The sequence below is a fragment of the Vicugna pacos genome, chromosome 13, assembly GCF_048564905.1.
Source record: "Vicugna pacos chromosome 13, VicPac4, whole genome shotgun sequence".
Taxonomy (NCBI): Eukaryota; Metazoa; Chordata; class Mammalia; order Artiodactyla; family Camelidae; genus Vicugna; species Vicugna pacos.
In genome coordinates, this window is record NC_132999.1 from 17,045,566 (window position 1) to 17,062,930 (window position 17,365).

A 17,365-nucleotide genomic window follows, 5' to 3' on the forward strand; every position below is an offset into this window, starting at 1 on the left:
CACAACACAAAAGATCCTAATGGAGGGAAAACTCTTCTGATATTTGAACAGAGAGCAGAAAGGGGAGTGGAAAGTAACTAGGGAAAGGGCTGGGGAAGGAGAAGGAGGGCATTGCCGGCAGCAGAGTGTGTCACGGGGCCCTTTGTGGAGTGTGACCAGGTGTGTCAGTGGGGTCCTGGAAGCAGGCCAGTGTGGGATGTCCACAGTACTGGCCAAAGCTGGAAGGGGATGTGAGAGTGTGCATGTATGTGTGTGTGTGTGTGTGTGTGTGCACCGCACGCGTGTGTAGTGGAGGGGGCGTTGCAGACCACATAAGGCCTTATAAACAATATTTGCCTGTAAGAAAAATGGAAAGTCAGTAAAAGAATTTAGATAGGCTTATGGGATCATATTTGTTGTTTCAAGAGATACTGCGAGGAGGAACTTAATTGCTCCAGGGAGTATTTTATTCCTTGATGTTGTGCATAGAGAGGTCCCACTTCTCTTCTTGCTGCCTCCCTTTAGCAAAGCTGATCTAAATGTATTTAAGAAAAATAATCACCAGGTGCGTTTTCTATTAGAGGCCTACAAATTACCCTGTGCCTTTGGAAGCAAGTCTGTACTATTACTAGATTATAATAATCATAATAGCCATCTTGTAATAACAGCTATCATTTTTCGGAGCTTTTGCTCTGTGCCCTAGTTCTGTGCTATGTCCTCTGCAAGTTCTCCCTCATTTGATCTTCACAACGATCTCATGAGATTTTTTTTTCACTACACATGTTAATCACCATGTCTGTCACTCTTTACAAGGGAAACTCCCCTGCCTACCACCTACTTTGAATGGGGGATATTCCCATTGGCTTTGAGTTATCTGACGTGATTGTCCTCAGACACACTACACACAAACACACACACACACTTCTGATTGGATCAGGGGTGAGTCCTGGACCCAACAGCACCCAATCCACTGAACAGCCAGCAGTTTTTAGGGTATTATGATAGAAAAAGCCTTGTCCAAATAGATTCTTGCTTTTAGACATTTCCAGTTGAGATGTATAAAGCAAATCAGTTAATTGCAGAAACTGAAGTTGAAAGATGAAAGGCCAGAGAGGCCACGACGGGCCTGAGTGAGTTGAGGGCGTGAAGAACCAAAGGTATAAAGCAGCAGAAGCTGAAGAAACTGGTTCACAGAGGGAAGAGAAGCAGACTCAAGAAGAAGCTAACCCTGGGACAGTAGCAGAGCCATGCAAATGATGGGCATTAGAGGAAAGATGCACACGTTCCTGACCCCGGATCCAACTCCAGTCTCTGAAGCCCAGCCCCAGGGTGGTTCCTTCTCTCAGCTTTGCATGAGATACCCGCCTCCCCCATTAGGCACTGCCAGAAGCTCATTACCAGAGTACACCAGAAAGAATCTCGGCTCCATGCAGAACGAGAAACTCGGCATTCTCATGTGCAGAAGAAATAGAGGCTCAGAGAGGTTAAGTAACTATCCCAAATTGCCACAGCACATTGGCGAGCAGAAATTTGAGCTCAAATCAGTGTCACTGTAAAGCCCTCTTCCTTAAGCAGAGTACTGTTAAGATCACAGCAGCAGGAATTATCTGCTCAAAGATATTTGCTCAGACTTTTATCTTTTTTACTTCGACAATAAACACCGGGGCACATGACTGTCGAATTCGTAAAGCAAGTGACTTGGCATTATTGGCCTGTTGTTCAGTATCACATTAATATTTAACATGGGAGGGTAACTGCATTTGAGAGGACTGAACAAAAGCAGTGTTTTGACCTAGTTAGCTATTTGGAGAGTGGAGATGGTGTAGGGGCAGGGACATGTCAAGAGATAGGTTTATAATTTCTCTTCCAAGAACTGATCAGAGCCTTGTAGGTGATTATCCATTCACCTGGAGAATGGCCATGGGTAAACTAAATCATGCAAAAGAAACTTCTAGCTTCCACATATAAGTGATATCATATGATATTTATCTTTTTCTATCTGACTTACTTCACTTAGTATAATAATCTCTAGGTCCATCCACATTGCTACAAATGGCATTATTTCCCTCCTTTTTATGGCTGAGTAGTATTTCACCACACACACACACACACACACGCACGCATGCACACACACACTATAGCTTCTTTATCCATTCATTTGTCCGTGGATATTTAGGTTGTTTTTATGTCTTGGCTATTGTAAATAGTGCTGCTATGAACATTGGTGTGCATGTATCTTTTCAAATTAAAGTTTTCTCTGGATATATGCCCAGGAGTGGGAGTGATGGATCAAATGGTAAGTTTATTTTTAGTTTTTTAGGAACCTCCATACTGTTCTCCATAGTGGCTGCACCAATTTTCATTCCCACCAGCAGTGTAGGAGGATTCCCTTCTCTTCACACCCTCTCCAGCATTTACCATTTGTAGACTTTTGAATGATGGCCATTCTGACCAGTGTGAGGATACCTAGTATAGTTCTGATTTGCATTTCTCTAATAATTAGCGATGTTGAGCATCTTTTCATGTGCTTATTGGCCACACAAATAAACTTATTTACAAACCAGAAATGGACTCACAGACATAAAAATAGACTATGGTTACCAAAGGGGAAAGAGGAGGGGGAAGGATAAATTAGGAGTTTGGGATTAACATATATACATTACTGTATATGAAATAAACAAAGACTTACTGTATAGCACAGGGAACTATATTCAATATCTTATAATAAACTATAATGGAAAAGAATCTGAAAAAGATTCTTTGAGTTTTACTGGCCTGACACCCTTCACCAGGGAAGACTTGTGAACCTGAGCCAAAGGGCTGGTGTACACTTGTTTGCTGTGTAAGTGAGTGTAGAAAAATGTGTGATGTACAGTTGAGTCACTTTGCTATACACCTGAAATTAACACAACATTGTAAATCATCTATACTTTAATTAAAATTTCTTTTAAAGTAGAAAGAAACTTGTAGCACTCATTGAGAACTACACGGCTGCTAGCCCAGGTTTTGGTAGTGGAGGGACAGAGCTGGGCACCCTATCAACCCTGGTGGTGTCCTCTGTGTAGAATGTCCTCTTCATTGTAAAGAGGCTACCAAGTGAAACGTCAAAAGGAGTGAATCCAAAACAAATTCAATGACAGCCAATGACAGTAAGGATGAGGCCTTTGCCCGATGAAAGGGTAAAGGTCAGAGTCACAGGTCCACAAAGCCTGAAGTAGGTCACCTTTGCTGTGACACAGCAGGAAAGCTCTGAGATGGCAGTCTTCTGGTAAACCACCAGCCTGTCTCTCCCAAGACCTTTCTCGCATGTGTGCACTGACCCAATTGCCTCTCCAGATGGTCCCAGGTCCTGTCCTGAGGGCGGTGGGGATCTTCCCCTTTGGTGCCTCTTCCCAGCAAGCCCTCACGCGTCCTGAGCTAGCTGTAGTGGAAGACCTCTCCTTTCCTGATCTTTGCCAAACCACCTTTTACCTAATTCCTGGTGTTTACCCTGTTGAGAGGGGTGTGGCCAGAGATCACAGACCCACAGAGGTGAGAGAGACTAGGAAAGTCCCAGTGGGATGCCACGAGCCCCAGTTGCATGTCCCAAGAGGGTCAGCTGACAAGAGTCACAGAGTCCAATGGCAAAGATCAAAACCAAGCCTGAGGGCAGCCCCTGGAGGGTCCGCCAGGTCCATCTCCACTGTTCTTTCTTTCTCCACATTGCCCACTACTGTGCTATTACTCAATGGTTTTCTTATTAAAATTCACTTTAACACTTACTGAAATAAAACTGTGTATCAGTAGCGTAAGTGAAAAATGAGAGTCACTTTTCAAAAATAAAAAGGGAAGCCTTAAAAACAGATTTAACTATCAAGGTAAAAATAAGCTATCCGCGTTTTACCTAAAAATTGTAGGTCGCTGCCACTGGGGAGTGCCAGCCTCACCCTGGCCTGCGGCACCTGGGCCTGACCGTCAGGCCTGCATGTGGGTCCTGTTTCCACCATCTGTGGTTGAGAGGCTGGAGACAGATGACTTCACCTACATGGGCCTGTCTCCTTCCCTGTCAAGAGGGGACAACAACCGTACGTGCTTTGTAGGGGTGTGGCGAAGATGAAATGAGATATTGTCAGGAAAGCCCTCAGCACCAGGCATGCCGCACACCGCGCAGACGCTGTCTGTTTCTCCCAGAGCTTTCCCAATAAGTGCACTCGTGATTTGCAGGCCATCCATTCCAATGTTTGTTTGGGAAACACGGTTTTTATCAGTAAGACCAAAGTTCAATTTGAAATAGCATCTAAGTTCTAAAACAGCGAGAAAAATATCATTATAGTGCTATTATTGCTAAGGATGAGAAACAGGAAACCAGAACAATGGTTCACGAGGCTCAGCTGGCCAAGATGAAATGCATCTTTATGAAGGGGGTCAGGGCTGCCTCCAACAGGAGGTGTTGGCCAGGTCCTCCTCCGCACAACCCCCCCACCACCACCCTCCGCCAACAAACAGCCCTTTAGCAGAACCTGACTCGGGATTCTTGGCAGCATGAGCTGGAAGCAAATCAGGTCATCTTGAGTCCGGAGTCCCAAGTCCTTGGGACTTGGCACAGCTTCAACCACAGGTCTGGGCATCGTGGTTGCGCCTGGTGCCTGCCGGAGGCACGGCTCTCTGCGATCAGGACGCCTGTCAGCCCAGGGCAGAGGGGCACGACTGGCCAGTCCCCAGCCTCCAGCGCCGCGGCTTCCAGACATTCTGCCACAGAATTTTCCCAGATGGAACATCCCCCTTCCTGTACAGCTTAGCTCTGGCCGCCTTGACCTCCTCTCACTTTCAACCACTTCCTTTCTTTCTCAACACGAGCTTCCCCCTCCAAGCCCCGAGTGTCTTCATAACGTCACTTCACCCACCTTCCAGAATGCTGGTCTACCTTCCTTCTCTCCTCTCCTCTCTCTGTCATTCTCTCTTTCTTTCTCACTCTCCCCTCCTCCCACCACCCCTTCCCTCCGTCCCTCTTTCTCTCCTCCCCTCCCTCTCTTCTTTCCTTCCTTCACAAATGTTTCTGGAGCTTTACTAATGGGGCTAGATTTTGTGTTAGAAATTACTGTGGTAACAGGATCCCTGTCTTCTCTAAAAGGAAAGGCTAACACTAACAGATCATTTCTTGAATAATTATTTAATTATACCCAAAATAATGTTGGAAATAAGGGATCCAAGTGGGCCAGAGTCTACAGAATTCATTTGACACGGTCCATATCCAGTTGCACATCTAACGTGCCAGACTGGGACGGCCCTGTAGAGCAAGGATTATGTCTGCTTTGCATTGTATCTCTAGGGTCTAGTACAGAGCCTGACACATACATAGCAGACAATGAATACTTGTGGAATCAACGAATAAAATGCTTTTAAACATAACCTGTTAGTGCTCATCTAGACATGGGAGTCATGAGGGAAAGTCTCCTTTTTCAATCTCATCTTCCCCCAACCCACGCTATCAACAGCCAGGTAATTAATAGCCAATTAGATGCTAAAGGTATTAGGTGTCAAGGAATAGATGAAGTCCAAATTTCCTCCTAGAGTCTTTGCTCTCAGCTCTCCCACTAGGGAAGATGTGTCCAGAAGCCCCTTTCCAGGAACCCTCAGCTTTGGGGACAAAAAAGGACAAGAACTCTGCCTGATTTCACGACTTCCTTGGTGTGGAGGCATCTTGACTACTCTCACCATGGCCAAATAAGTGTCCTTCGGTTCACATCCACTTTGGGACTTGTTACAGTGACTACCCCAATTACGTAGGGAGCAGTGGGTTACTGAAAATCATGCTACTGTGAACAGCTGTGAAAAGAAATTAATCTAAAATGGGGGGTGGGGTACCACTTCTAGTGATAACTGAAAGGAGGGAATACCAGAACACACTGACTCCATCACATCTTCACTTCACACCGGAAAATAATGATAAGGTGTTAGGGAGGGAGGAACAAACTGACAAAGCAAATAAAATCCTCTAATTAGGGCAAAGGCACCATTTAGAGGGAGGCGGTGAGACACAGGGTACCAGGATCACCCTCAGGCCTTCAGGAAGATGTTGGAGGTCCTGATGGATAAGAAGTGAGAAGACGGACCATCGTGTAAGAGATATCCAGTCTTGGGCTTGACCTGAACTTGACCCGTCTCTAATAAGAATCTGTCCAACTTGGCAGTGATGTGACAGTAAACTCCATGAATTTGAAGAGCACAATTCATGCCAAAAAATTTTGATTGCTTTTTTGGACAGAATTATCCTCATTGTTACTGGGCTGGACAAAAAAAAGTGCAATAGGTGCAGTGTCTCTGTTTGGCGTGGAACACAATCAGCCCTTTTCTCCCTGATACCCAGGGGAAGAAGGCTGATGTAAGGGCTGGTGAGGTCACCTTCAACGCACCATATGTGCCCCGGCAGGCACTTCAGTGAAAGTGAGACGGATGCTCAGCCCTCTTTGGGACAAGCAATAGCTCAGCGTGCTCGCTTCATAAACTCAGAATTTTATTGCTGTAAAGGATGTTAGACACCGCCCAGTCCAAAAGTTCTGAACTAGTTCAACCCCATTGTTCCGAGGGTGAGGCTGAGGTCAAGACACAGGAAATGACTTGATCAAAGGACGCTGCTAGATTGGAAGCCGAGCCAAGACCTGCTCACAAGGTGTTTTTTTCTATTTCCATTTCCTCACACAGTAAGGGTTCAGTAAGTGCTGGCTATCATTATCTCTGTTACTGCTATATGCACTTTGCACACCCCATGGCAATTAGTATTTTTTCTGCTTTGTGAATGCAGAAACCAGGTAACTTACCAGGGGACACACAGCTAACAAGTGGGGCAGCCCTGGAACCCAGGTGTTCTGGTTCCCATGCCATCCTCTCTCCAGTCCTCACGCTGTCTGCACACAAGCTGTGCCTGAGGTCCGCATGCTGTGAAGCTACAAGCCGAGAAAGACCCTGCGATTGTTGGTTCTAGAGAATCATTCTGCTAACTTTGCACAACAGCTGGGCTATTGGGATGTTCCCCCATGGGGACAAAAAGAACAACATCTTTTGGATGACTGTTTTCTTTCTCTCTGGTGAGTGTATGTACCGCTGGGGACCACACTGGAAAGCAGTAGTTCAGACAGGATGCTGGAGAGGTAGGCAAGCGACAGAGCCCAGAAGGCACCTGTCCAGGTTAGGGTGCTTCGATTTTACTTTACCTGTGGAAATGTTGGTGGGATTTGAGCAATAAACTGGCATGGCAAGATTTGCGCCTGAGGTAAGTCCATGCTGGCAAATAGGTGAAGGATAGATTTGAGAGGGTTGGAGGAGCGGTAGGGAGGACTGGGAGGAGGCAGCAGCTTTGGTGAGATGATGGGGGCTTAAACCATGGTTGTAGGGAAGCAATGGAGAGCAGACTGAGGTCAAAGACGGAGGAGCCAGGGTGACTCTCCAGTTTGCAGCTTTGAAGTCTGAGTGGGATGAGTACAGGAAGATAGGTTGGACTAGGGGAAGGACTGAGTTCTGATTTAGACAGAGATAAAGATGTCCAAAGGATATCTTAGCCTGGATTTCTCCAAAGCAAGGCCTGGGATACAGATTCACATGCTGGTTGTTTATCTGGGAAGTGATCCCAGGGAACAGGAGTGAGAGACCAGGGAGGCTAATAATATAAGACAGGATGGAAAGTCAATGAAGGACTTGTATCGTGTTGGCCTCCTCCATGGGACACTAGCACTGGATCCTCTGAAGCCTCCTGGGCAACTTACACTGCATCTAAGATCGTCCACCAAAGAGACAAAAGAGGGAAGCAGTTATTCACTAGTTCCTGTACCCCACTGGTCCAGGAACCTGCCCCCACATCTGGGTTGCACATGCGTAAATGTCAGGCACTTCCACAGGTGTCCAGGATGAATGAATAGGTGTCCAGGGGCATGAGAGAAGCCCCAAGGCAGGAAGTGAGGTGTAAGCTACTTGCTGAAGTAAGTTACTGTGTGAACTGAATCAAAGTTAGGGCAGCACGGCCTGCTGGAGCTGCTTCTAGACTTGGAGGTGAGGCCAAGGGACTGTGAGATGGTGCAAGAGGCATCCAATTCATGAAGCATCTTGGTGGGACTGTCCAGTGGGCAGATGCATAAATCTTCTAAAGCTCAGGAGAGAGGCCAGGGCTGGAGATAAATATCTGGGGATCATCAGGGTACAGGTGGTGGCTGAAACCTTGGGGAAAGTGCATTGAGTGCTAAGAGCAGTGGGCTAAGGACAGCAGCCTGGGGAACATGTCAGGAGGAAGCAGAGGAGAAGCCCATAGAAGAGCAAGACAGGTTAGGGAGATAGAAGGAAACGTGCAAATGTGGGTCCATGGGAGCCAAAGGCGCAGCAAGGAGCCTGGTTTGAAGGTCTCTAACCCATCATGTGCCCCAAGAGACCCCCCTCAGGTCTGGGATTCACCGTCAGCAAGAGGAAGTTCAGTAGAAACGTGGTGTCAGAGGCCAGAAAACAGTGGGCTGAGGTATGAACAGGAGGAATGAAACCGTAAGGAACAGAACAACCTGCATTGTCACAAGGGTGAGGGCAGCAAAGAGGTGAGAACAGAGTTCAGGTCAGAGAGTGAGGTGCTGAGGGATATCAGACAAAAGATTTTCTTGCTGAAGTAAGACTGTGTGCTGAGCCCATGGGAGCACATGAACTCGGCTGGCTGTTTTCCTTCTCGCACTGGGATCTTCACACCTGAGGATCACACGGAGAGTCTGGTCCAGCAGTTAGTTATTGCTATTAGTCACTCAGTATTTACTGAGCATGAACAATGTGCAGGGCCTTGTGCAAGTAACTGAGGACAATACACGGGTGATTGTGATTCCATCCAGAAGATCTCAAGCTTAGAGCTCGGGCATTAGCTACGCTCCAGAGGAAATTAGAAACCAGGCTGGGTCAGGCATGCTAAGCTGGTGTGCAGGAGTTGTTCATTCAATACATTTGCTAAGGGGTTTTCATGGGCCAGGCCTGATCCAGGTGCCAAGAATATATCAGAGAACAAAACAGACCAAAATCTTGCTCTGGTGGACCTTATATTTTAACAAGTATATTAGCCAGGAGAGTGTGCAAAGTATCAGTGATTTAACCACACAACACTTCATTTCTTTCTCTTTCACACAAAGCCTATTGTGATTCTCCAGGGCAATTGTCCTGTAGGAGTGAGTCCAGGGCCCAGAAGGCTTCACCACCTCAATTTAAGTTTCCTTGGTTGCTATGGCAGAGGAAGAGATGAGGGATGGGGAACTTGCCATGGGCTGGTCAGTACTGCATCTTGGAAATACCACCATCCATTCTCCCAGGACTAGTCACCTAATGACATCTAATGGCCTCACCTAATGACAAAGAGGCAAGAAATCCAGGGGAGCAAATGGAATATCTGGTGGGAACCATTGTTTCTGCTTCTTGTGGGTAGACAGTCTATAGACACAATAAATAAATGAATATGTTACATACTATGTACAAAGGTGGTAAGTGCCACAGGAGAAGGGACAGCAGGGTAAGGCAGACTGGCAATGTTGGGGTGGGGGTGGGGAGCATTTTAAAATAGGGTATTGATGGTAGGTTTCATTGGGAAGGTGACATCTGAGCAAAGCCTTAAAGGAGGTGAGGGAGCCATTTGAATATCTGGGAGAAGAGTGGTCTCAGCAGTGGGAACAGTCTGTGCAAAGGCCCTGAGGCACAAAGATGTCTTGAGCAGGGGAGTGCAGAAGTAGGAAGTAAGGTCAGAGAGGTGAGGAGTGGGGCAGAGGGAAGAGAGGAACAGTGTGCAGATTGTGCAGGGCCTTTGTCAAAACTCTGACTCTGAGAGGAAAGAAAGCTGCTGTATAACTGGAGCAAAGACTGTGGAGCTTTAACGTGACTCATCCGGCTGTTCTGTGGAAAACAGACTGTAGGGCAGGGAGGCTTCAGGGAGACCAGATAGAGGGTTGTGATCGCCATGCAAGCAGGAGACAGTGGTGGCTGGGACCAGGATGTTGGCACTGATGAGAAGCAGTTCAGTTCTGGACCTTTTTGGAAGTTCGTGCCAAGGGGTGGGGTTTCTGGAGCCTTCGTTCTTCATCGGCTCTGACTGTGTAGGTCACGACAGTCCAGAGTCCCTGAGATAAAAGTGAGTCGGTAGTGGGGCGGGGACGTGGGGGAGGGAGGGGCGGGGAGGGAGTCCAGCGCCAGGGCTGAGAAATAGGCGGACTCTCAGCCACGCCCTGCATGGAGAGCGTGAGGATGGCCTTGCCTCCAGGGCACTGGAACCCGCTGCAGGACTGGCCACGCCCCTCTCCCACTAGCTCCCTGCAGCCTGGCCACCTGTCTCCTATCACCGATAGACATGGATGAGCAAGGTGAAGAGCCTGAGGCCTGCAGAGTCGAGGTGACCTTAAAAGTCAGGATCAGAATCAGAAAAGGCACGCTGGTGCCCTGCCTCCCGGCTTGGAGTGGCTGTTTGCTTCCCCTGCTCTTCCCTCTTTGACCCATTTTTACCAAGATCAAGAGAACTGAGGCTTGAGATGATCACAGCGAATCTTTCTGACCTGTCCTCACACCCCCACCCCACCGCTCTGGGCACGCTTTGGGAGTCCCCACACCCGCAGAACTGCCTAGGTCTGGCACGGTGAGGGCGATGGACTGTATCAGGACGTGGAGAAAACAGCCGCGGTCTGTACGGTGGTCGGAGGTGAAAAATCATAGGCTCTGGTATTAGAACTGGTTCCAATCCCAGTTTTGTCACCCATTAGTGATGTTACCCAGGGAGGTTACTTTAGCCTCTCTAAGCCTCAGTTTCCTTATCTGAAAAATGGGGATAAAACCTATGCCATAGGATCATTATAACAGATGTATTATATGTAAAATGTCTAGCTCAGAATAGAAGGAAGTGACAGTTTCTGTAAGTCGGTCCACTCAAAATTTTTCCTCAAACATCTCCTTTGCCTTCTAGTGGAGAGGGTAGGCAAGGAAATAATACTCAAACTTCCAGGTCTTCTGTGGCTGGGGGTGGCCACAAAACCCAGTTATGGCTAATGAGATGGAGGTAGAAGTCCTCGACTTTTCCAACTAAAAAAGTAGGGCTTCTGAGCATCAAGTCCTTGCTCTTCTCTCCCTCCCCGACACCTTCTTGCCTAGAACTTAACTGTGAGGGTGGAGGTAGAGCAGCCACTTTGTAATTGTGAGGTAACAAGACAAAGACCAGAAGGAAAGGATGATAGGGTGGCAACATAGAAAGCACTGGGTACTTGATGACATAGTTAAGCTTCTATTTTAGTCCATGGCTACCTGCCCAGAAATTTATTGTTGTGTGAGACAAACATCTTCTTACGGGTATCCACCAGTGTTTGTTGGGTTTCTGCTATGTGAAGCAAACACAATTCGTATCAATAGCTATCATCATCATCATCTCTGTTTTCCTGCATCTGCAACAGCTTCCAACTCGCAGATTTAGATTCTGTTATCTAATTGGAGAGCCAATTAAGATTTATCAAATGAACTTCTAAGGTATATTTCCCAGGGAGTATTCCAAGAACCATTGGTTCTTCCAGATATTAATAGGTGTTCTGAGAAAAGAAAAAGCTCTATTGTCAAGTGAACAAATGGTGGTCACTGGCAGAGATCTTTTAACAGTGGTTTCATGTTAGTATACTGTCTGAGGACTTTCCAAAGGATATGTGTAAAAAAATAATTTTAAAGAATCAATTTTAAATCCAATTACCATAAGTACTCCTTCTAAAAATTAATATGTCCGAGGACTCCTCATTGTGGTTCCTCTCTCCCTTCTGTCCTCATCTCCTGCTCGACCAGAAATTACCATGATACATCACACTAAAGTTGTAGAAACAACTTTACAACAAAGTGATGATTTCAAATATTGGTGTTTAACTGGATTCTAATGACTGGGTCATCCTTCTGCGAGCCATGTGGTTCCCAAGTCTTTGCTTTCAACAGAATTCAAGGACATCCTACTTGAATTGTCAGCTGATGGATCATTAAAAAAAATTTTAATGATAAATGACCATGTGCTCTTTCTCCTATACCTCTGAAATAGTGAGTGGCAGTTCTATAAATCTATTCTTACCTATTTGTTCATGTGAACAGTTTCTCAATGCCTGCATCTGTAAAAGATAAAAAATAAAAAATAAAAAAAAAATAGGAATAGAATGGATGCTGCACCCTGTCTCATTCCAGCCATAAATAACTCACCCATCAAGAAACAATTGAGAAGAGCTACTCAGCTGATTCAGGAATGCAATTCCAACACAAATTTATGTTTTATGTTTAATAATTATATCTCATAACAAATTCATAATACTTATCTGTTGTTTTGACTAATTCTGGGCTAATGATAACAAAATCTAGAAGAAAAAAATTTTTTTTAGAAAAAACTTTAAAACACTTTGCAGGGGGAAGGCATAGCCTGACCAGTGGTAGACAGTATGCTTAGCATGTACAAGGGCCTAGGTTCAATCCCTACTACCTCCTTTAAAAAGCCAAACAAACAAATAAACCTAATTACCTCTCCCCACCCCCCCAAAAAAACCCCACTTCGCATCCCTCAATTTACATCTGTGTGTGTGTGTGTGTGTGTGTGTGTGTGTGTGTGTGTGTGTGTGTGTGTAGGTACAAAGATACAGTAGAGTGCCCAAAGGACTCTAAGCATTAAAACATTATTTTAGAATAAAATTCTGTTGGAAAGGCGGAATGGAGAAAAACGGTGAACATGTATATTAAAGAAAAGCTTGTTCATAGACTTTTAAATTAGATACTGATGGGTATCAAGTTGTGGTGGTCAGTGTCTAAGTGTTGTGGTGTTTAGGGAGGGAGGGTAGAGCTCAGTGATAGAGCATGTGCTTAGCATGCACAAGGTCCTGGGTTCAAACCCCAGTACCTCCACTAAAAAAAGAACTAAATAAACCTAAGTGCTGTGGTGTTTAGAAGTCTTTGGAAAACATTTAAGACAGTAATGTAAGAGTTTTATTTTTAAATGGCAATATTTGTAGTATGTCACAAATCCTTTGCAACTATTTAAAAACTTATGAAACTTTATAGATGTTTGTTTTAAAAATGGATGATTGGAATATGGTTTTCAAACTTTTTGGAGGAGTGTACTGGGGAAAATTTGAAGATCGTCGCCTTAGAGGACCTGCTTTTGTGGGTAGATAAAAATACCAAGTAATTAAGAATGATATTGTGGAAATAGTGCTTCTACGACCATTTGTTCTTCTTTAAAAGGCTGGTTATAATCACTGGCTTGCATGTTATATGTGGATCCAGTAAACCTTTACACATAGATAATGCAAAACTAAACCTCACTTCTGTCTCTCTCCCACTTAATCACAAGAGACAGCTGTATAGAATCCAAAGTTATTAATCTAATAATAAAATTTCACCTAAATTGTGAAGACAAGAAGATAACACAGTCTATCATCCAGCAGATTAAAAGAGAAATACATTTGGAAAACAAAACACCAAAAAAAAAAAGGAGGATAGAATTTAAAACAAAAAAGCAAATTAAATATGTTGTCAGTGAGAGCTGAGTAGGAAGTCAGTGCAAAGAGATGATAGTTAACTGTTATGTCCCAGCTGTCTTTTGTAGAATGTATTGTCTACTTTTATGGGAGGCATATGTTGGGACCCAGTAGATCTAGAAAGAAATGGAAAAGGCAAAGAATAGCAATCAAGAATAATGAAGATCTCATTTTATTGAAAGGCCTGGATTCACTTTACAATAGTACATTTATTGAAAGATTTATGTTTCTGTCTAAATGTAACAGGAAATCAAATTGTAACCCAAGAGATTTTTTAGAGTCAAACTACACAGAAGAAGGAAATTACTTAGGGTGCATTAAGGACACATTAAAAATTTTTTTGGAGGGATTGTTTGTTTTGGTAAAGAATCTTTGGTGATCAAAATTCCTGCTTAGACTTCTTCCACTATATAAAAGGGAAAATGGGATCAAAGTAAATAAAATAAAACTTCAGGTTATTATGGCATCACCACTATCAAAATCAAATTATAGCTTGAGTCAATTCTAATAACTAAAGTAAACTTTTGGTTAATAATAAAAAGAAATATTATTAACAACAATAATCCAGTTTATTGGTTATTAATTCATACTCATAACTGAATAAATTATTCCATTTCATAACTAACTTTCAAGCTTCACTGAAGCCAGAAATCCTAGCATCTCCTCCGTTAGAGGTGTCAGAATGATCCAAGACAGGAGAGATGTGGAAAGGACCTGATTGATTTACAGTGGGGACTCTTGACGTTTGAAAATAAGGAGCCAAGAGAATAGAGCAGGAAAGGGGAGTTCCCAGCCCACCCAAGAGAGAACAGAAGCCCTGCTTTTAAGAAATCAAAACAACAAAACAGTTCTCTCATTTCCAGTCCACTCTGGCATCATATATCAAATGCTAGTTATTGTGGTATGAAGACTAAGACTCTTCCCCAGGGAATTTGCTCCTCCTTCTGCACGCCTTGCTCATTTTGAGTCCACAACGTGCACACCTACACGTGGCAGCCCTGATCCACTGTCTACCCATTGGCCTGCACTGGAAACCTGGAAATCATCCTTGGTTTCCTTTAGTATTTCTCTCCACTTCTCTTCGTCTCAACTACTGCTCCTTAGTCTGCATGCTGCTCTTGGGAGTAACAGTGTTTGTCTCCTAGCAAAGAACTCGATAAACATGTATGGAATAAATGAACTGATTTGATAAGATCTTTGACTGACCTCTTTCCTTAAAGAGTGCCCTGTGAGGAATGACGAGGTGGGTTAAAAAAAAAAAAAACCCTTGTCCTTTATCTCTTCAGGTGCCACCTTCTCCAAGAAGGTTTCTAAATCCCCTTCAACCAATCAGACTGGAGTATGTGACCTCCTTCTGATCTTTCAAAGGACCTGTGCTTACCTTTGCCAAAGAACTTACAATTCTGTCGTGCAACAATTAATTTACTTGTCTGAGTCCCCCACTAGTTAGAGACGTTTATACCTGGATCCCCAGAGCCTAGCAGAGTATCTGGTGCATCATACAAAGACAATGAATGTTGTTGAATAAATGAATGAATGAATGAATGAATAATACAAGGAATAAGTGTATTAAGAGGTATACGCAAAGCAGTCCTATGGGGAGACAGATGAAAGAGCAACTAATTCTGTACCTGGGGTGAGCCTTAAAAGATCAGTTGGAGTTTCCCTAGTGAATAGGGCAAGGAAAGGCATTATAAGCAGAAGGAATAGCATGAACAACAGCATTTGAGCAAGAAAGCACATGAAGCATTTAAGACAATGGGAGACTGACAAAGCTTAAGAACAGCTTTGAGTGGGAGGAAGTAGGGCAGATGTGGCTAGAAAGGTTGTTTCAAACAAGTTGTGAAAGATCTGGAAGGGATATCAAGGGGTTTGAAGATTATAAAGTAAAAAATCACTGAAGTTTTTAAGCAGAGCAATAACATGATCAGATCTCTAAAAGAAAAAGAAAATATTTTGTTTCCTTTTCAGTAACTAAAAGCCCTAGATCTAACTTTCTCCTTCTTTATATTTCTTGATACTTCAGGAAAATAAAAAAAAACAAAGACCAGCTGAAGCAATTCTGCTTTCCTTGCCTGGTCTGAACTAGGCACTTTTTTTTTTTTTTTCCTTTTCCTTGTTTTCTGGCCAGGCGCTTGGTGCAATGAGTGCATCATACAGCTGGGAAAACACGAGCTTCTCGAGTTTGTTTGGCTTCGGAGCTATGTGGGTGAGCGCGAGTCTGGGCAGTGTGTCAGCTCCTTCCTGAAAGTCTGGGTCAGGGAAGTCCACGACACAGCCTTGTTTACTTGATTTTGCTTTTAGTGTTGAGAACACTGGTTCTGATGACTACAAAGGTGTATGTGGTCGCTCCTGGCTCACAAGCCTGTAATTCCTTTGAAAAGTTGATCTGATCAGGACAACTGCGACCTTATTTTAATACTTCAATTCCTTTTGAAACACTCAGATGGAAAGTGATGCTTTATTTTCCTCGTGGCTTTTGTTCCTGGCTAACCATCATAGTTTGGTGGATCACTGGGAATAATTCTTAGGAACTGAGTTGCTGGGCTGGCAGATTTGGAGAGGGTGGACCTCGAGTGGCCAGTCTGAAGCAAGTCCCCTAGCCTAGACGCACAAAATTACAGTTAATTGACAGTTTTTTCCTGAGTGCCTGCTTTGTGCCAAGCACTGGTCCAGACATTGGGATCCCACGATGAATGAGGCAGTTTCTACCAGAGTCTAGTAGCTGAAACTCATCAAAGGTAACAGCCAATTCTTATTTCTCTTTACATTCCCAAATTGCCTAGCGGTAACTCAAGGCAGAGCCTCAGTAGATACTGAAGGTCTTAAATAAATAGGTATATTCCAACTTGGCCCAACAAATATTTACTAAGAGCCTACTATGAGTCAGTATTGTGTTAGTAGTGGAGAGACAAAGATGACAAGGATTGGGCCCGTACCCTCAAACTGCACACAGCCAGGTGGGGAAGACAGACATTAAAGCAATTATTCAGCCTATTCAAATCTGAGCCTCCAAGGAGCCTCAAAGCCCCTAAAGAACCTCTTGCCACCCACTGCCTCCTCTAGAACACCAGACCTCCCTGCAAAAAGAGTGATGGTGGCACAGAAGGGAGACTCCCGGCTGCTGCCCAGCACTCTGCCCTCCTGATACTTTTACCTTTTCAGCTGATAATATTTTACTCGTATTCCTGCAGGTGGTAACACAGGCACAAGCCACTCTCACGTGGGGCTCTGAGGAGGGCACGACTTCACCACATGAGACGAGAGCCTGATTAGATCTGGAAGGGGATTATGCAATCTCCAGCAAAACCCAACACAGCAGGTGATGTTTTGTTTCCAGAAGTCTACTCAAAACCAAAACTCCTGCTCCCCTCAAGCATGAATTGTGCAATCCAGATACCAGGGCACCTGATGATAGGTTCCAGACACAGACAACCACTGTGAAATGGTATTATAAAATGTTTTCATTTTAAAAGCTGATTTCAGTATTTTTTTATTTCTTCTGATTCTGCATCAACCATTATCCACACGCCTCATTTTGTAGCCACCTTGGTTCAAATAATCTTGTTACCTGCTGAATCATTAGACTCCCTCATGAGCTGTAGTGATCCAGAGAACCTTCCAAGAACCAGTTTAAGGATCTTTAGAGCTAATCCTCCAGGCAGGGGAGAGAGGAGGGCTTTTGTTTCCTTCTCCTCTCTTGCAAAGCTGATGCTTAGAGCCTAGAAATATAGAACCTTCAACATTCTGAACAACTGATAAAAGAAAGAGCAGGAGAGAGACTGAGAAGAAGGACGGAGGGGAAGAAAAAAAGGAATGAGAGAGGGAAGGAGGGAAGAAGAGAGAAAGGGAGAGAAAAGGAGGGAAACCAT